Here is a 21875-nt window from a genome sequence, read left to right on the forward strand (position 1 = left end):
GGATTGATCTCATCTAACCCTAATCCTAACCCTAGGCAACACCAGTTGACATGCCATAATAAAAATGTCCAGCACCAGGAAAAATAAATGAAAGATAATACATATCATTCAACATTTTATTCTGTATGTACATGTTTTCTTTTATAAATATAGGTCTATATAATATTGTAATTATCATTTTTAACGTCTGGTTAATTGGACTACGCATACAAATTAAGACATAATAATAAGGACTACATTTGTATTCATTACGTGGAATATCTACCGTTTGGAATAATAGTTATAACAATTAATTATATAATAAACTTGTATTGTTTTTATAATAATAAATATTAAAAACATTAAACCCAAGCTACCACACTCGAAATGCAAATGTCTCATCTAATGGCATGTGATTCATATTCCAATGGCACAAGCTTCGATAAATTTAGACTGGATAACCTGCTCTAATATGTCAGACTCGCTCCTACGTCACTCCTTTTTCTGACTTGCATTTATATAGCGCCGTTACGTAGGAACAAATCTGACGTCATTTAAAGCAGGTTATCCAGTCTAACTGGATAGCATGCTGTAAATCAGAATCGCCCCCACGTCACTCATTTTCTGACTTATAGTTACGTCTGACGTCATTTTGAGCAGGTTATCCAGTTTACGATTGGCTTGAAGCCATTATTGCCAAGTGTTCCCCTCGGTTTCTTTTAGCCATTTTTTGTCAGGGGTAACGCCCGTGGAATAATAAGAAAAACTTGTGTAGTTTTGTTGGTGAGAAGGGAAACGAGGACCTGTTCACAAATTGAACAAAACCGAACTATTTGTTTCTATGAGGTTTATCTTATCATAGTTATGACGTTTGTTGATCATCTCTGTTAGGAACTGACGCCATGATGATAATAGTCAATGTCTCGACGCGTCATATAGGATCCCCAATCTGATTAAAATACAGATCTATATTGCGTTTCGTTTTTTTTTATTCTTTCGATGTCCTCTGCTACATAAAGATCTGATCAGTTGTAGTGGGAGATCTGGTCATACGAGCGACTTTTGGCCCTATGACGCCAGACATTTTATTAACCAATCAACGTCGATGTTTCTAGTGGGTTATCTCTTCCCCAAACAACCTGGCCCCAAGTTCACAAAGCATTCTCAGGCTTAAGTAAAGAATCTACTCAAAATTTTTCACCTTATTTTAAGTAAAATATAGCCCCTTGTTGTTTTAATGTATCAAATTTTGTGTTTCTGGATCAAAGATATTTTTTATAAACAATTATTGAAAGCTGAGTAAATTCTTAACTTAAGTCTGAGAAAGCTCGAGTTCTGATCACTCCTCCCCAACCGCCCTGATATGCTCAACAGATCTATTCTCCTCACTAACCTGTCTTATCTAACGACTGACCCCCCCCCCCCCCCCGACCAAAACCCCTTCTTTCTGATCTCTTCCCCTCCCTAAACTGTCCTATCTAACGCCTGCACCCCCCCCCCCCCTCTTCCCCACCCCAACCGTCCTGAGCTGTATCCACATTCGCCTTGATCTCAACAAACGGATCGACCCCCTCAAGAAACGACTCCATCTTTGGCTAAATCTCCTATTCTCCTCCACAGCCATCCCGATTTCCTCCCCAACCGGATTGATCTCATCTAACCCTAATCCTAACCCTAGGCAACACCAGTTGACATGCCATAATAAAAATGTCCAGCACCAGGAAAAATAAATGAAAGATAATACATATCATTCAACATTTTATTCTGTATGTACATGTTTTCTTTTATAAATATAGGTCTATATAATATTGTAATTATCATTTTTAACGTCTGGTTAATTGGACTACGCATACAAATTAAGACATAATAATAAGGACTACATTTGTATTCATTACGTGGAATATCTACCGTTTGGAATAATAGTTATAACAATTAATTATATAATAAACTTGTATTGTTTTTATAATAATAAATATTAAAAACATTAAACCCAAGCTACCACACTCGAAATGCAAATGTCTCATCTAATGGCATGTGATTCATATTCCAATGGCACAAGCTTCGATAAATTTAGACTGGATAACCTGCTCTAATATGTCAGACTCGCTCCTACGTCACTCCTTTTTCTGACTTGCATTTATATAGCGCCGTTACGTAGGAACAAATCTGACGTCATTTAAAGCAGGTTATCCAGTCTAACTGGATAGCATGCTGTAAATCAGAATCGCCCCCACGTCACTCATTTTCTGACTTATAGTTACGTCTGACGTCATTTTGAGCAGGTTATCCAGTTTACGATTGGCTTGAAGCCATTATTGCCAAGTGTTCCCCTCGGTTTCTTTTAGCCATTTTTTGTCAGGGGTAACGCCCGTGGAATAATAAGAAAAACTTGTGTAGTTTTGTTGGTGAGAAGGGAAACGAGGACCTGTTCACAAATTGAACAAAACCGAACTATTTGTTTCTATGAGGTTTATCTTATCATAGTTATGACGTTTGTTGATCATCTCTGTTAGGAACTGACGCCATGATGATAATAGTCAATGTCTCGACGCGTCATATAGGATCCCCAATCTGATTAAAATACAGATCTATATTGCGTTTCGTTTTTTTTTATTCTTTCGATGTCCTCTGCTACATAAAGATCTGATCAGTTGTAGTGGGAGATCTGGTCATACGAGCGACTTTTGGCCCTATGACGCCAGACATTTTATTAACCAATCAACGTCGATGTTTCTAGTGGGTTATCCACAGTTCCGTGCACCTCACGCCAAAAACTCACCGTAACAGTGGATAATCCCCCACATCATCAAGAACGTGGGTTATATAACAACTATTCTAGATCCCAGTGTAGTAAAGACAAGTAAAACGTAACTTTGAACTATAAAAAAAAAGAAACGAAATAGGATCTGTGTTTGAATCAGATTGTGAAAGATGAAGCTCCAACATTGGTTCAGTTCCGTTCAGTATTTACAAAGATATGAGGAATTGAAATTTCATCGAACTATTTATTGATAGACCTGGGCCCTGTTTCTCGAAATCTTAAGTAAAGATAAAATCCAAATTTTAGTAGATACTTCAATCTAATATTATCCAATCAAATTACTAAAATTTCGTGAAACAGGTCCCTGTTTTGAAACCGATTCAATCCAAGCCGGGATATTATCTAGCGTTGGTTTTCCTTTCTTAAGTAATCAATCAAAGTTCATATTGGCGTAAATTAAGCTGTGAAAAATTTGATATTTTGGCCGAGAAAAATCTAAATGACGCATTGTTAATTTAATGTTTCAATCCAGTAGATGGTCTGCTCTGATTTTGAATTTGAAGTATAAGCCCTCGTGTCGCCGTCCGGTGAAAATGTCCTTGTCTGGCACTGAAAACGTAACGCAACCAGACAAAATTACTATTATGTCAGCTTTAAAATAACCCAATGTATTGTGTTGAATCGCCTTTCTTAGGCACCCATGTAGAAATGGACACAAATAGATAGCAACGCATATAATAATGTAATATGAATGTTATAAAACTGATTTACATTCAATCGTTAATGAAATGTTCGGTGAAATAGAGAGAGAGAGAGAAATGGGGTTTAACGTCCACTCGACACAAACTAGGTCATTTCGGGACTAACATATGGTTTAATTTTATTTACATAATTCGCTTGCGCGTAGGGGTCTTTAGCAGTGGGAGGAAACCGGAGAACCCGGAGAAAACCCACGAGGTTGGACAGGCGACCCTACTCCTTGCCACGTACAACCGGGGATTCGAAACCACGCCGGTTGACTCAAAGACAGGCCTTATGATACAGCGCGCACGTGCTAACCTTTGGCCATTCAACCCCCCTGCGAAATTATAAACAGTTGATATTTTGATTTTAGCACAATTTAATATTTAACAAGAATTAAAACGAATGAGGAGTTTCGTAATAAGTGTCGCTGTTTTGTGCGGTTTGGATCAGTTCTTTCGCTAGTCGGTAAAAAATATAGCGCTTTGGAGGTCCTGTTCGGTTTGAGCCCCCCACCATCACTTTATCATGATTTTACGACACGGTTGCCCCGTGCCTGTACAATCTAGATCTTATGTAAAATTTGAGACCGATCGGAATACAAATAACCACGATGTGAAAGTTTTATTCTCCAATATACGAGTCAAATATATGCACACAAATTTTAGCTCTTTTCAAAGGTCGTCTTTTATTAGCTCAGCCGGAGAACAGAAAAAGGGTAAATCCTATTTCATTTCATTTCATTTGTTTTCAAGGCGTTTAGCAACCGATGTGGCAAAGTACGCAAAACCATTCTGCACACAGTTAACTGTTCGCTTTGAGAATATAGATCTCGGACGTAATTGGCCGCCATTTTGAAAAATTATGCTAGGTTCGTGTCTGTTCTCAAGCGGAGCTAACTGTAGACAGGCGGCGTACGTTTCGTATGACGAATTACGATACACAAAGTAGGCCAGTGCTCGTTTTTTTTTTTGCAAATTAAAGAGTTTAAGATTATTTTAAATCTGAAATAATATTTATATTTATTTTCTTCGTGGGAGTGAGAATTCCCCTTTAAACTTTAAATTGTTTGGCAAATTATTTAAAGTCTGAAAATCTGATATTATTCTAAATTGCTTATATTTATTTTCTTGGTGGAGTGAGAATCTCCTTTTAAACTGTAGAAGCTTTGAGTACAAGGAAGTGAAAATTTATGACTTTTAATTAACGCATGCATTAGTGGTAATTATCAAATCCCTTGATAGATGTAGTTACAAGTCGATGGTAGATCTTTCATATTCTAACGGAATGGGAATACATGGCAATATAATTAATCTGAAGCATCATAATTAGAACAGAAACGGGTATCTAAATATAGTAACAATATTGTACTAGATTGACTTGGTAGCATTCATTAGAGAGTGTATAATAATAGGATACGATCATAACAAAACCACGCCGTAATATCAAGGTATTACTGCACGAAATGGCATGGGGTTTGATGTCCTACTTTTAAGCATGTTAAAAACAAACGCCACGGTTATGACCCGGAAAGCTGTGAGAACGCGACTCTTTACAAGTTTGTAATTTTTGGGACATTTTCTCGCGTTGTGTTCACGTTTGCCGGCGACCGTGTGCATTTTCTGGTCGCTGTACGGTCGCAGCAGCGCAGTAAAGACGCCACCCTGTCACCGAGTTCCCAAAGCATTCTCAGAACTAAGTTAAGAATTTACTCAACTTTCAATCAGTGTTTAGGTGAAATATCTTTGATCTAGAAACACAAAACTTTGTACATAGTTTCTTATTGATGTATTTGATCATTAAAACAACAAAAGGTTTATAAAGTTATATATTAGGCGGACAATTCTGAGTAAATTCTTAGTTCATAGCTGTGTTTTTCTTTATCTAGTTTGAGTGTACGATTATATGCCGTCTATGACTTGCCATGTTTTTATTTTGAAAAATTCAGATATTTTCCATATATATTTTTTCATGTTTTGCAAGGAGTGCCGTTGGCACAAAAAAGTGTTCAGAACCAAGAACTTAAAATCAAATTGGTGTGGTCTAAAAGAAATAAAGTGATCATGGCTATCAAGGTATCTTTGGCAGATTATTGACTTGTAAGCAGACACTTTTTAGAAGATGAATAAAGCTTAACATAGACTGGACTGAAAAAAGAATCCTTTCATTTGGCACAATTTTGCGAGTGTAACTATGTCGATGTCTCGCTCTAATAATGATATGTCGTTATAATACGGTTAGTACTAAATGATAAGGTCAGCTCAATATTTCGTCATATGTCACGAGATGTAAACCGAACTAGGGCTAATCCCAACCCTAAACCTAACCCTCTAGAGCCCCATGCTTACCATAACCCTAACTTAAAATCTCACCAACAATCACGTGCCCTAACCTTATTTACATCTCGACGACCTTGACAAAATTGAGCTGGCCTTAAGAATTAGATTTAGCCGTTATAATAGGTGATGAGAGAAATTTGTTAGTTGTCTCCCCATAAGTTTTTGGGGACAAATCAATCCTGTTATGACGATTTCTAGATGTTAATTATAAGGTACAATCGAATTTGAAGATGCATTATGTATTAGCTAAATCTGCCTATGTCAGGTCTTTTTTCAAGCTTCAAAAATGTTACATAAATTATTATTTAGTCATTTATTCACCGAAACACTACTAACTTCGCTCAGAATAAAGTAATTTTACTGAAATCATAAATATATAAATTTTTGATCATCTTTTTTTTAACTGTTATAGTAAGAACAACCAGCTCTTTATCTAAATCTTACATTATGCATCTTAAGAGATTTAGGTTTTCGTGAAGAAGCAACCCAACATCCATGTTCAAACTGCGTTCCATTTAATTATGAGTCGTGACGCGGGTGATGTTCAGGAAGAAAGATATTTTTAAGTCTTGGTAGAAAATCTGTCTTTCTTTTATCTACTAAGACGAATAAAACCGCGAAATCTTGTATTTTGTTAATAATGTGATCTTATCTATAAAATTTGAAATTTCATTTGTACATATTAATTTCATGTTTTTATGAAATCATTTAAATTTTATCTGTAACATATTTTTTCTTGTCGGTCACTTTTTGTAAATGACAAAACCTCCCCCAAAATAACCCCCTCTTGTTGGTGATTATTATGACCGGGATAGGCTATTGTCGAAACAACTGACAACGGTGATTATCACAGCCTCATGCGTTACGGCCTAATTCGATCAAATTTAAATTTTTAGATATAATTTCTATATGTTTGCCAAGGTTCTATTGATCTGGGCCCTTATTCACGAAAACTTAAACTAAGTTACAACCGAAATTTTAAGAAATACTGCAACTTCATTGGATATATGCAAATTGATTTTACTGGTCAGCCAATTGAATTGCAGTATTTCTTAAAATTTCGATTGTATCTTAATTTAAGTTTTCGTGAATAAGGGCCCAGATTTATTACCGGAATAATTATAAACATTTCCCTAAAGTATCCTTTCCCCGAACAGTTGGATTAAGTCTGCATTTAAGGCCTACTTTGATTCTATTAGTATTATGGACAGACAACTAGCAAATTTCATTCGTGCAACTAATGAATAACACTTGAATTTATCTATCATACACACTCTAAAACTATTTACATATTGGTTAATTTGCATATTCATACAATTATAAACTGCATCAGTTGTTATATTCGCTGCTAATTTAAATATCACGTGGTACACTCTAGGTGATGATGTCAACACACACACACACTATAACATTATGTAAAACTCTTTTAGTGACGTCAACATAAACACTAAAACGTGTATCGTATTAAGCGAGTTTCTATGACGTCAATTCAGTTTACAATCTTTCTTGATATCGTAAGTTGAGGTAATGTCATCTTCATCATACAAACTGTCGACACTTTCAAAAAGCGCGTTCTCTGTTGGCATCATCAAAACGCGCACCTGTTGTTGACGTCATAGGATCCTGGACTATTCAAACTATGCATTGCTTCAGTAATAGTTTATCGACGATAGTCCACTGTGTGGTTATGATAAAGTTTCGGTCGGTTTAATCCATTGATCATTATTCCATTGTTGTGTCTACGTAGAATATCATTGGATTCCCGAACTGAAATGAGAACAAAAAGACGCAATTAATAAAAGTGTATAAAATATGGATGGACAAGCAACATGTGCGTCGTCGCGAAATAAAGCGACAGACATGCTGGTCTAAGTAATAAAGGGTTAAAATATGGAGTTAGATCTTGATGTTATGTTGTTGTTAGATCTTGATGTTATGTTGTTGTTATATGATCTTGGTGTTATGTTGTTGTTAGATCTTGATGTTATGTTGTTAGATCTTGATGTTATGTTGTTAGATCTTGATGTTATGTTGTTGTTGTTAGATTTTGATATGAGGTTGTTGTTGTTAGATCTTGATATTATACTGTTGTTAGATCTTGATATGTTGTTATTGTTAGATCTTGATGTTATGTTGTTGTTAGATCTTGATGTAATGTTGTTGTTAGATCTTGATATTATGTTGTTTATCTTGATGTTAAATTTCGAATATTTAATCCGTAATGTGCGAAGACGATGGTGCTTGTTTCCTGTGAACAAAGCAAATTTCTTCCGGGAATTTTTTTATTTTTATTCGCAATAACGGGTTGAAATGAAATGTAATGGGGTTTAATGCCCTACTTTTCTGCACCAACCGGGCTAATGAAGACGGACATATACCTTGCAGTGCGCTATGAGCAAATTTGTACCCGTTTTCGTCTATTCTACATCGCAAACCCACTGCCATATATACGCGACCTCGATTTTTCCTTCCATTCGAACGACTAGACGCTGTCCCGAAATGACCTAGTTTGTGTCGAGTGGACGTTAAAAACCCCATTTCTCTATATCTCTTTTTGCTAGGCCCTTCGTCTTGCATCTCCTGGAGGGGGGTCGAGTGGTTAGCGCGTGCGCGTTGTATCATAAGGTCTGTCATTGAGTCAACTAGCATGGCTTCGATTCGCCGGTTGTACGTGACAAGGAGTAGGGCCGCCTGTCCAACTTCGTGGGTTTTCTCCGACTGCTAAAGACCCCTACGCGCAAGTGAATTTTTGAAATAAAATTGAACCATACTATAGTCCTGGGCCCTGTTTCTCGAAATCTTAACTAAAGATAAAATCCAAATTTTAGTAGATACTTCAATTTTGATTGGCTAAGCACTAAAAACCATCTAATATTATCCAATCAAATTACTAAAATTTGGATTTTATCTTAGTTAAAATTTCGTGAAACAGGCCCCTGAAATGTGTGTGTGTGGGTGTGTGTGTGTGTGTGGGTGTGTGTGTCTCTGTCTCTCTTCTCTCTCTCTCTCTCGCTCATTGTCCTTACACGGGGAAACCACAGGGGGTAATTTTACAATTACAAAATCACCAATAATATCGAACGTTCTGATAGCTTATTAACGGGAATGTTACCTAATTACAATTTCATCTAAATATTGACATAAAAGCCACTTAAAAAGCTGGCGGTGAGACGGTTACACGTTTTCTTCATTAGTAAAGCTACTTAATGCAAATATAAGATTGATCGGCTTCCTTGGTCTTTAATCACAAAACAATAAAATATTTAAAAAAATTATTGATGGATGGACGATGACATTTACAAAAGAAACCAACCCACAACAACTTATGTATATATAACATTTGACATTTATCATCAAAGACCCATCAAATAAAAGGATCCAACAAAAGCCATTTTTCTTTTAGGTCTATCGTTTAGCAATAATTACGGTTAAGAATGGGTTCAGACTAATTATAAGAATACAGTATTTTCTTTTACTTGTAATGTTGTTAACATTTACACAGTCTATAGGCATCTTTATTAAAGATGTTTTATCACTTTTAACCAGAGGGCGTTTAACGTCCACTCGACACAAACTATATCATTTCGGGACTAACACATGGTTCAATTCTTTTTCAATAATTCGCTTGCGCGTAGGGGTCTTTAGCAGTGGGAGGAAACCGGAGGACCCGGTGAAAACCCATGAGGTTGGACAGCGACCCTACTCCTTGTCACGTACAACCGGGGAATCGAAACCACGCCAGTTGACTCAACGACAGACCGTATGAACAGCGCACACGTGCTAACCATTCGGCCATCCAACCCCTCAACTTGTCATGAAGTTTGAAATGGTAATACAGATCTATATTTCGTTTTATACTTTTGATGGCCTACACTACATGAAGAGCTGATCGGTTGTTGTGGAAGGTCGCGGTAGAGGTCATACGAGCGACTTTTGACCCTGTGACGTCAGACATTTGATTAACCAATCAGCGTTGATATTTCTAGTGGGTTTCCCATAGTTCCGTGAACCTCACGCCAAAAATTCGCCGAAACAAACCGTTTCATTGGCTAATCCCTCACATCATCCAGAACGCGGGTTATATAACAACTCTTCCAGATTCTAGTGTAATAAAGACAAGTTCAAACGAAATTTTGAACGAAACGAAATTGGATGTGTGTTTTAATCAGATTGGAGTGATAACGTCTCTTTAAGATGTTTGTGTTTGTGATCTTAGTCAATCATTATGGCTGAATCCAGACCCTAAACACAACAGGCCAACGTTTGATTAAAATAAAATGGACCAAAGTTTTATGCCCTCTGACAACGAGAGATGTAATGCCGCTGTCCAAGCAAAACTTCCCTCATAACACATTGTATGGCGTATGCCCGTCTTCGTTATCCCGGGACAGGGATGCAGGACGGAGGGCCTGACAAGGACAGCTGCCTAGTCCTTCGGATGATACGAAAAACCGAGGTCCTGTGTATACATTGGCGTGCACGTAAAAGATCCCTTGGCAGTTGGAATTCGATATAAGTGTAGGCGATATTGCCGCTGCCCGGGCAAAATTTCCCGCATAGCACACTGTATGGCGTATGCCCGTCTTCATTAGCCCAGCATAGGAGCAGAACAGTAGGACGTTAAACCCTATTTCATTTCATTTTCTCTCTCTCTCTCTCTCTCTCTCTCTCGTGGTAAAACATGCCTTGATGCATCACAGTGTTAGTCATAGTTTAGACGTTGTTTTATAGCTTCTAAGCATATATTTCTGTTTTCAAATGAAATCGATAAAAAGTAGAAAATTAGAAGCATTTTGTGATACAGGATCAATAGCTGTAATTATTTTTGATGGGTTTTAACGACCGGAATTTACAGGAAAAAAAGACGAATCGGGAAAAGGATGGAATTAGCTCTACAGGAAAGGTTTTCAGATGCTATTCAAAGTGCGCTTGGTTCAATTGGTAGTCGTAATCAATTCAGGTTGACTTCGACTATTTTGCAAGATCGTCTGTTCAGACATTCTAATAATACTACAGGACGGGTTCAATACAATAGGCCACAATCATAATAGTTCTTGCAACAGGCAACGGTTTCAAATGAAATGAAATGGGGTTTAACGTCTTACTGTTCTGCTCCTATGCTGGGCTAATGAAGACGGGCATACGCCATACAGTATGCTATTAGGGAAATTTTGATCGGGCAGCGGCACTATCGCCTACTCTTATATCGAATTCCAACTGCCAGGGGATCTTTTACGTGCATTCCAATATATACACGGGACCTCGGTTTTTCGTCTCATCCGAAGGACTAGATAGCTGTCCTTGTCAGGCCCTCCGTCCTGAATCACTGACAAGGGGGAACCACGCCGGAAAAATCTGGATGAACTTTCTCGGCCAATGCAGGGATCGAACACCCGACCTCCAGGCTAGCGAGCCAGCGTCTTACCCACTTAGCCACGTGATCCTCCGGCAACGGTTTCAATGCGATACGCTAAATAAAAACTTCGAGTAAAACTTTTAACAAACCTTATTTAATCTGATTAAAATACAGATCTATATTTCGTTTCGTTTTTTTTATTCTTTCGATGGCCTACACTACATGAAGATCTGACCAGTTGAAGTGAGATGTCCAATCCCGCAGGGGTCACACGAGCGGCTTTTGACCTATAACAACTCTTCCAGATCCTAGTGGAGTAAAGACAAGTAAACCAAATTTTGAACTATAAAAAACGAAACGAAATAGGATCTGTGTTTTAATCTGATTGAACCTTACTGACCAGCGGGCGCGTTCACGATAAGTTAAACCAAAATATTTCTTATTTTAGTTATAATGGTATGGATGGAACGAAAAACCGACATCTTGCGCACATGTTGACGAATCTTGACAATCGGAATTTGATGTAAAGAAGGCGGAAATAGAAACTTCCCTCACATAGCACACTGCAGGGAGTATGTTTGTCTTCGTTCTTGACATCAGCCCATTTGGTGCAGAAAAGTAGGACGTTAAACCCCATTTTATTTTATTTTACTCCACTATAAACGTTGGTTTTACGGAACAACCCAAGATATATCGCTGTGAACATGTAGATTGTTTAACAATAAAGACACGTGTTATTATTTAACATAGAACATTTGTTAATTCCCCTGATATACACTCCACCCTAGACTTGTAACACCTATATATATATTGTAACATATGTATAACACCTTGTTATTTTACTTATATCACTTATTACAACCACTTGTTGGGTACACATGGGTACTTCAATATATACTTTACTTTATTCTTAAAGGGGAACTATCATTCATTTCAACATACACTTTACTGTAGTCTTATGGAGGGCCTGACAAGGACAGCTGTCTAGTCGTTCGGATGGGACGAAAAACCGAGGTCCCGTGTAAAAATTGGTGTGCACGTAAAAGATCCTTTGGCAGTTGGAATTCGATATAAGAGTAGGCCGTAGCGCCGCTGTCCGGGCAAAATTTCCCTCATAGCACACTGTATGGCGTATGCAATACAATAGAACGTTAAACCCCATTTCATTTCATTTCATTTCATTACTTTAGTCTTAAAGGGGAACTATCACTCATTTCAACATATATTTTACTCTTAAAGGGGAAATATAATTAGTTTTCAATATATACTTTAGTTAAAGGGGAAGTATCATTCATTTTTAACATATTCTTTAATCTTAAAGGGAAAATATAATTCATTTTTTATATACACTTTACTTTAATCTTAAAGTGGAAATATACTTCAATTTCAATATAGCCTCCACTCTTAAAGGGACACTGTCATTTACTTTCAATATATACGTCACTCTTAAAGGGACACTGTCATTCATTTTAAAATTTGGTTATTATCACTTATCGGGTACACGTACCTTCAACATATACTTTACTCTCAAAGGAGCGCTATCATTTTCATAAATATCATAAAAATCGAGATTTTTTAAAAAAAACCAAAAAAACCTTTTGATTTTTAATATTAATTTTGAATAGACACATGATCAGCGGTGGCATTCCCTGAACCATTGTCTGAAATTTGTTGTTCGCACACAACACATTGGTCGTTTCTCGAACTAACGAAATAGCCCGTGTGTGCTCATCTTCAATAGAAGGCTTGATCTCGCTTTAACTACGTACATCTTATCAAGGCCTTCACGTAATACCCTGCATATTTCGGCGCTAATTTCGATTGGGTACAAGCCCAACTTGTGAGCCTATCAGATTCCTCGATCGTCGCGAATACCAAGTCTCGCGCTTTCAAGCTAAAATGTCTACTTGTGATAATCGAGATGCAAAGTTCAAGGTTCATTCAATGTCAAGGTTTCCGTGGAGGTCGCGATGACACAACCTCTGATTGGACGCTACGGCTCATGTGTCTGTAGATAACATAGCTATAAGTTCGAGAATTGTGAAGTAAACAAGCAACGGCCAGATGTTGTGAAACTCGCAGTCGTTGCTTCAGGAACATGGTGTGTACTAGGCTTTAGGCGATTCTGAATATAATGTTACATAAAATGTACTGCGTTTATTTTCTTACCACTTCAGTATTTACAGATTATAAAAAAGAGACCAGTCAAATCTACAGATGTAGATATTATACCGTACACCTGGTCCGATATAAATATCACAGAAATAATTACGTTCTTGATGTCTGACGAGAGTCAGCCGCATCTCCCTTAATACCAACCTTACGTTTTCTCAAAAAGGGTGAACTATTACTTAATATATCTCCTATTGTACGACCGGAATTAAAAATATTCTAAAGGTAAGTAAAGCTATCAGAGTATTGTCTTGGGAAAGATTGTGTGATATCAGACTACCGAGCTTCATCGGAGTAGTATCATATTACCTGGGCGAGTCAGAGAAACAATGTCTACCCTGATACTTATCTCACCTTTCTTGAGAGAGAGAGAGAGAGAGAGAGAGGGAGAGAGAGAGATGAGGTTTAACGTCCACTCGAAACAAACTAGGTCATTTCCGGACTAACATATCATAAGATACTGTACTGGTAGAACGATTTAAAACCTTCAGAGTTTTACCTGTACAGTACATGTATGTTAGAGAGAAATCAACGCTTACCATTCGGCTAAAATTCAATCGCTAATATCTCGATTCAGAGTGGAGCAATTTGACCGAAATTTTCAGCATATCACCTTTACAATATCTATTTTTTATACTATTATAGTGAGAACTGCTAGCTCTTTGCCTAATCTCCCATATTGTATCTGAATATGTTTATTTAGTCTTTGTGTGCATGGAAGACATATAACGGAGTAGAACCGACAAAACACCATTCTAATCTTTTTTCAATATGGCGGTCATTCAGGAAAAAGCCCTTATCTACGTCTCGCTAATATCTATTAATACTGTTTGACGATGATGATGGCTGAAGGAGCGATGACCTACCGAATGCATTGGTGTAAGATGAGGGCGTCAATGACGTCATGTTGATAAATTCCTATAGGTTGTGCGATAAATTAGTTCCATGTCCGGTTCCAAATGTCGGGGTTGGCATGGCAATGATAATGATAAGAGTTGGCAGGAGATGAAGAGAAGAGGAATGGTAGCAGACGTCTGATAACAATAGATATGTATTATATGGTCATCACATTACAATATGTATAGACTTCCTGGTACAGACGATGGACGATACGAGAGAGAGAGAGAGAGAGAGAGAGAGAGAGAGAGAAAGAGAGGGTATGAAGGACGATATAGTTCTAGACTGTGAAAGAACTCTATTGTCTTGCAAGACATATTTTATTATAAATGGCTGGGAGATCAGACCTTGACCCATATATCGATTCTAAAAAAGAAAATATTTAGTTGATCGGAAAATAACCGTTGAGTATATTTTTCATTCTCATTGATTCGAAGTTTGGTTTAAATTATGAACGAGTTGAAAATACGCCTGTTTCGTTAACCTCCAATAAAATTGATTTTGGCTGACTTGAATCCAACAGAATTAATCTTGAACAGTTATTTCATCGAACAACAAGAACTACTTTTATTTCCACAATTTGCTAATACGCAGGTCTTTTTTAGAAGTCGAAAGAAAGCAGTTATTTGGGCAGTAACATAATATTATCCCAAAGTTCAACAATTCGATTGCACACACGAGTCATAAGAGACTAAGAGAGAAAGAGAGAGAGAGAGAGAGAGGGGGGGGGGTAACGTCCACTCGACACAAACTAGGTCATTTCAGCGATTCGTTTGCGCGTAGGGGTCTTTAACAGTGGCAGAAAACCGGAGGACCTGGACTCAATCACAGACCTCATGATACAGCGCACGCGTGCTTACCATTCGGCCATCCAACCCCCCAGATTAAGAAGTAGAAGCAAATGGAGAATACCCAAAGGAACCCACAAGGTTAGGCAAGCGACCCTAATCCTAGTGACGTACCAGTCTCGGATCGAACCAACTATGACTTGCAAATCGATAACAGACCTTATAATTTACAGCGTTGTTGAGACCACGCGGCCACCCGATCCAAGATGCCAAAGAATGTTATTAGAAATATTGGTTAATTATATCAGCTGTAAGGTACACGTGTATAAAATGTCAACATTCTGTATTAATATACAACATCTAGTTATTATATATATATTGGCCCGGTAGGTGGTCCTAACAACTCACTCGACTTGACTCTCCGGTCTTGATGTAAGGTAGCACACAGATCAGAGTGAATATTCGCTAGGCCGCTACAATCACTGATAAGGATGACATCAATGCGACTTAATGAGTCTCAAATATTAACTTTTTTCCACGACAAATTAAATTCTAAAACACTTTTTTGATGTATTAGAAAAATAAATAAAGACTTTTAACGTATTTGTAGGTAAAAAATATTTCCTATTTAGTGTAAATGGGTATTAAAATGACTAAAAGGCAGCATTCTGCCCGAAGCAGTAACGTCTTATGTAAACAATGCACGCGCCTTTCAGCCAATGATTGACGCCGCGTGCTGTGACGGCACGTGTTGAAGGCAGTCATCTTTTACAGAGATATTAGTAATTCTCTGTGAAACAGATTGGTAACGTAGGGGGCCACGGTGGCTAAGTGGGTAAGACGCTGGCTCTCTAGCCTGGAGGTCGGATTTTCGATTCCTGCATTGGCCGACAAAGTTAATCCAGATTTTCCGGCGTAGTCCCCCCTTGTCAGTGTTGCAGGACAGAGAGTCTGACAAGGACAGCTGTTTAGTCGTTCGGATGGTATGAAAAACTAAATGACTTCACCTGAGACTACTACTGTGTTCTGGTCTCCAACGACTATGTAAAGGGAACAGCCGTACAATCACAAATTAAACCTAAAGAGTTCGCATAAGAATGAAACTAGAAGCTTCATGGGAGAAATCTGGGGTTCCATTTCTAAATACAAGAGGAGCCACGGTGGCTAAGTGGCCAAGACGCTGGCTCGCTAACCTGGAGGTCGCGTGTTCGATCTCTGCATTGCCCAGAAAGTTCATCGGGATTTTTCGGACGTGGTTTCCCCTTGTCAGTGGTGTAGGACGGAGGGCCTGACAAGGACAGCTGTCTAGTCGTTCGGATAGGACGAGAAACCGAGGTCCTGTGTATACATTGGCGTGCACGTAAAAGATCCCTTGCCAGTTGGAATTCGATTTGAAAGTAGGCCATAGTGCCGTTGCCCAGGCAAAATTTCCCTCATAGCACACTGTATGTCGTATGCCCGTCTTCATTAGCCCAGTTCGGAGCAGAACAGTAGGACGCTAAACCCCATTTCACTTCATTTCATTTCCTACAATTGAGTATTGGGAAGGGGGAGGGGGAGCAGAACAGTAGGACGTTTAACCCAATTTCATTTCTAAGTACAAGAAAGTCTAAAGATCGTTTATTTTAATTTGTTACAGTGCAATGTGCTGTGTCTGTTAAACTACAAGTCCATAAATATAAAAAACAGAACGAATTTTGGTAGTAGCTGGCGGTTTAAAGTCTGCTTCCACAGAAATAATATCGTTGAAAAGAACTAGGGAGAAGTAGAAACTTGCTCCTGTATATAAGAATGAGATTTTGCAAATCTCAACTCAATCTGATTAAAGATACATTATGTAACATTTAGATAAAGAACTAGCCATTCCTACTATAATAGTTCGAAAGTAAATGATGTAAAATGAATAATTTGAAAATTTCATTCAAATTACTCTATTGCAAGCGAAGATATTAGCCTTTGAAGGTTTGACAAGACGTGTGCAATAATTTCAACCAACGTACTGGTTGATCGAAGCTAAGTCTTGGTCCTCCATATTTGATTAAATCAAAGTATCGCTGAACCATTCTAATCTATTTGATATCGGAGAAATCTCATGCCATCGAGAGTTGATTAAGGCCTGGATCAGTTAATTAATGTCTAATTAATAATTTAGATAACATTTCAGGCCTAAAGAAAGACCTGCAATAGACAGATTTAGCTCTTGCATAATGTATGTTTAAAATACAGATCTTTATTTCGTTTCGTTTTTTATACTTTCGATGACCTTCACTACATGCAGATCCGACCAGTTGCAGTGGTAGGTCGCGTCCGGGGTCACTAGAGCGATTTTGATCCTATGACGTCAGACATTTGATTTAACCAATCAGCGTTGATGTTTCGAGTGGTATACCCACAGTTCCGTGCACTTCACGCCAAAGACTCGACGTATAACAGACGGTTTCATTGGCTGATTCCTCACATCATCCAGAACACGGGTATAACCAGTGCCGGACTGGGTCCACCTGCCCACCTGTCCGTGACAGATGGGCCTAAGCTCATTAAAAAAAGTGGGCCTAAGCCTATAAAGAAAAAAGAAAAAAGAAAAAAAGAAAAGAGAAGAAAGGAGAGGGGGAGGACAAAAAAGAAAGAAGGAATGAGAGGACAGGATACTTGTGTGGGCCTTGGTCAATGACCTGACAGGTGGGCCTTCGGCACACCAGTCCGGCACTGGGTATAACAACTCTTCCAGTTCCTAGTGTAGTAAAGACAAGTAAAACAACATTTTGAACTATAAAAAACGAAACGAAACAGTATCTGTGTTTTAACCAGGTAGTTTTCAACTAAACCTATAGCACACATCAAAAAGACCAGAAAACGTTTCAAACCGATAATTTACTTATGCTATCTGACAGCTTTTACGATTTCTGATACGCTACAGATCCTGTCTTGCCCTAATCACTGACAAGGAGACGTGGGCGGGGAGTAAAATAGGAGAAAATGATTATTAAATTATACTTTGAGTGGCGTTAGTAATTGAACAGTAACACACTAACACTATTTATAGGATAACAATTACTGGTTTATTAAAATGTAACGTTTTTACGATGATTCTCTTTATCAATCAAATTGTAACATACATCGATTTCCCGGTTGTACGTGACAAGGGGTAAGGTCGCCTGTCCAACCTCATGGGTTTTCTCGGGGTCCTCCGGTTTCCTACCACTGTTAAAGACCCCTACGTGCAAGCGAATTATTGGAATAAAATTGAACCATATGTTAGTCCCAAAATGATCTAGTTTATGTCGAGTGGAGGAAACCATCTCTCTCTCTCTCTCTCTCTCTCTCTCTCACATACATGTACTGTACCGATAAAACGCCGAAGATTTTAAAGCGTTCTACCAGTACAGTATCATATGTTATGTTATCTCTCTCTCTCTCCCTCCCCCCTTCTCTCTTTCTCTCTCTCTAACATACATGTACTGTATAGGTAAAACGCTGAAGATTTTAAAACGTTCTGCCATTTGCTTGATAATGACGAGAGTATCATCGTTGAAACGTTAAATTTTAATAAACCAGTAATTGTTATTCCATAAATAGTTTTTATTGTATATGGAACTAACTGAGGGGGGAAAAAAGCTAAAATGTTAAACCAAGAAACTAATTATTTTACAGGGGGAAAAGTTCTAAAGATAAGACAATGAATAAATGCGATAATTACTAAAGGAGTAATCAATTACTGACACAGAGAAATCATTACTAAACGAAAAGTCCCGCCCTCTCCTCCACCCCCCTGCACCCCACAAATAGCTAGACTTTATATTAGAAATCATTACTAAACGAAAGTTCCCCCCCCCACCACCGCACCCCACAAATAGATAAGTTTTATATTCTGTCTAAATGAAGACTAACGGGAACAACTGATATATTTAGAAGGAAAGACAAATAATAAATGCGATAGTTACTAAAAGGATAACTAATTATTTACACAGAGAATTGATTACTAAAAGAAAAAACAAAAAAAAAACCCCAAACCTCAATCCCCCACAAATAGATGCGGGATGGGGGCGAGGGCATTGTTTCAGTAGGTTTAAACTATGACGTGTATCTCTACATATAAATACATACCATATCCAGATAAATCTTGTGGGGATGTAGGGAAGGCCCCCTTTGGGAAACCGCATATAGTGAATGGAATTGACGGTAAAAACCTTCCAAATTTGACCAATAAACAACCCTTATATCGATAAATACGCACTGTGGCTCTTCCATCCACTCCCTCCGCGCTGATGGCCCCGATAAACGGATAAACCGAGAACGTGTCTGTGAGTACTGAAGGCTTGGGGACACGTAATTTGGGGGTCCTTTTTAGTCTTTAATATGCGTCGTTTTTGATGAATTGGTGATGAATTGCACTAAATTTGTAAGCTAGAAACATCAGGATATACTCTAGAAAGCATCATTTACAGTCATATTTCCAATTAAAATACAAATGTGACGTCACCTCTTGATGTCGGCGTACCATTATTTCAAATAATCGTACGGGCAACTTGCCAATCGTACATTATTTACGCTAGTCAAATACTGGACTCGCGTGACATATTTCACTGTAAAATCACGTGCGGAGTGTCTATATTTTAAGTCGTTTAATGGTGGTTCTCGAGCTTAAGACATTGCGTAATATATTGTAAAACACTCGGGCTTACGGCCCTCTTGTTGTTACAATATATGACTTAATGTCTCGCTCTCGACCATTTCACAACGTCAGGCCCATATCCACCCCTGCCCAAGACCATTCTACTTTTATTTTCTATGCTTACTACGTTTTCTACTATCATGCTACAAGCCTATGGGTTAAAGGTATGTTACCTTTTATGATTCTGTTGATGAAGCTGACTGGCAGTTATTGTAGTATTAGCTGAAATATAATAAATTACTTGGAGGTAAATAAGCATGCTTAAATTAGGTGCTCAACACATACATAAGTACACTGTAAAAACACGATGAGATGATTATTAATATTTAAACACAATTTAAAACTTGCAAACAATAACACGTTATTTTATATACCGCTTGCCTCTCATTCTGATTAAAACACAGACCCTATTTCGTTTCGTTTTTTATAGTTCAAAATTTCGTTTTACTTGTCTTTACTACACTAAGATCGGGAAGAGTTTTTATATAACTCTGGTTGATGTGAGGGATTAGCCAATGAAACGGTGTGTTACCGCAATTTTTTGGCGTGAGGTGTACGGAACTTTGGGTAAACCACTAGAAACGTCAACGTTGATTGATTAATCAAGGTCAAAAGTCGCTCGTATGACACCTGACGCGACCTTCCAGTACCACTGGTCAGATCTTCATGTAGTGTTGGCCATTGAAAGTATAAAAAAAACGAAACGAAATATAAATCGGTATTTTAATCAGATTGTTTGCCTATAGTAGGAGCAATACGAATACGCAATTTTGTGAAGCAAGGGTTTAATTTAATGCGTCATGAAATAAATACGACCGGCGGTAGTTAGGGCCCTACTTCCGCGTGACCACCGTGACACATAGGTCAATATAAGAGATGGAGCAGGCCAGCCTGAGAGGAAGTCGATTTGTTGATTTATGACCGTTTGGTACACAATTGGGTATATCTCAAAGTAGGATTGATCTACGGAAGACACATTCTGAACTAATGAAATGGGCTAATGAATCAGGACTCACTCTTCTGAACAAAGAGAGACTGTCACCTCGTATTAAATCATGTTCTACTACGTCTAAAATCCCCCTCCCCTCCACCCCAGCGAGCTTGTCAAGTTGTTGACATGAACGCTTGATTTTGGTCATGAACGCTTGATTTCGGTCATGAATGGATATTTTCGGTCATGAACGGTGGATTTCGGTCATGAACGGCCAATTTCGTAAATGGCTGATTTCGGTCATGAATGGTTGCGTTCGGTGATAAACGAACTGTCCATACAAAGAGAAGAAGTGAACGCGAGCGGCGATCAGACGTCATAAATCAACACATTAAATATATATTTAATATCACCATGTTTTTACAATGTAGATGTGAATATTAGACATGGTAAGCAGCAGACCTACTTGTCAGAGAGCAAAGGCATGGTACGCAGCAGACCTACTTGTCATGGAACAAAGGCATGGTTTACTATTAGAGCTCTTGAAAGCTGGGGCCTGTTTCACGAAATTTTAACTAAGATAAAATCCAGATTTTAGTAATTTGATTGGATAATATTAGATTGATTTTAGTGCTTATCCAATCAAAATTGAAGTATCTACTAAAATCTGGATTTTATCTTTAGTTAAAATTTCGTGAAACAGGGCCCTGAGTTGAAAATGAAACAAACCGAAACCAGACTGTTTAGTATTTTGTTGCGATTGCTTCAATTAGTTTTGATTAGATTCAAGTTTCGCATTGGTGATTAATTAATTATATGCTAGCCCCCCCCCCCCCCTCCCAATACTCAAGTGTAGGAAATGAAATGAATTGGGCTTTAACGTCCTACTGTTCTGCTCCGAACTGGGCCAATGAAGACGGGCATACGCCATACAGTGTGCTATGGGGGAAATTTTGCCCGGACAGCGGCACTACGGCCTATTCTTATATCGAATTCTAACTGTCAAGGTATCTTTTATGTGCACGCCAATGTGTACACAGGACCTCGGTTGTCCTTGTCAGGCCCTCCGTCCTGCATCACTGACAAGGGGGGATGAGGGACCACCAAACCATTCAAACAGGACAGCTTACTTGTAAAACCTTTTAATTGGATTATCTTCTAAAATGGATGGTCTGTGCCATCACCCCCTCTGCACGTCACTGACAAGTAGGTATTTATACTAACATCACCTTAGCTTCG

At 38.2% G+C, this 21875-nt stretch overlaps 1 long non-coding RNA gene across 1 annotated transcript in view; it reads right to left on the minus strand.

Moving 5' to 3' along the window:
- Window positions 1-3809: 3809 nt before the first annotated feature.
- The window catches only part of LOC126820947 (uncharacterized), a 105808-nt gene continuing 87742 nt past the window's right edge, over window positions 3810-21875 (minus strand). Inside the window, exons 2-3 of the long non-coding RNA XR_007680202.2 lie at window positions 19879-19927; window positions 3810-7587 (exon numbers count right to left, since the gene is read on the minus strand). This is a non-coding gene — a long non-coding RNA (uncharacterized LOC126820947). The remainder of the gene's footprint in view (window positions 7588-19878; window positions 19928-21875) is intronic.

The sequence above is a fragment of the Patella vulgata genome, chromosome 5 (assembly GCF_932274485.2).
Source record: "Patella vulgata chromosome 5, xgPatVulg1.2, whole genome shotgun sequence".
NCBI classification, from domain to species: Eukaryota; Metazoa; Mollusca; class Gastropoda; family Patellidae; genus Patella; species Patella vulgata.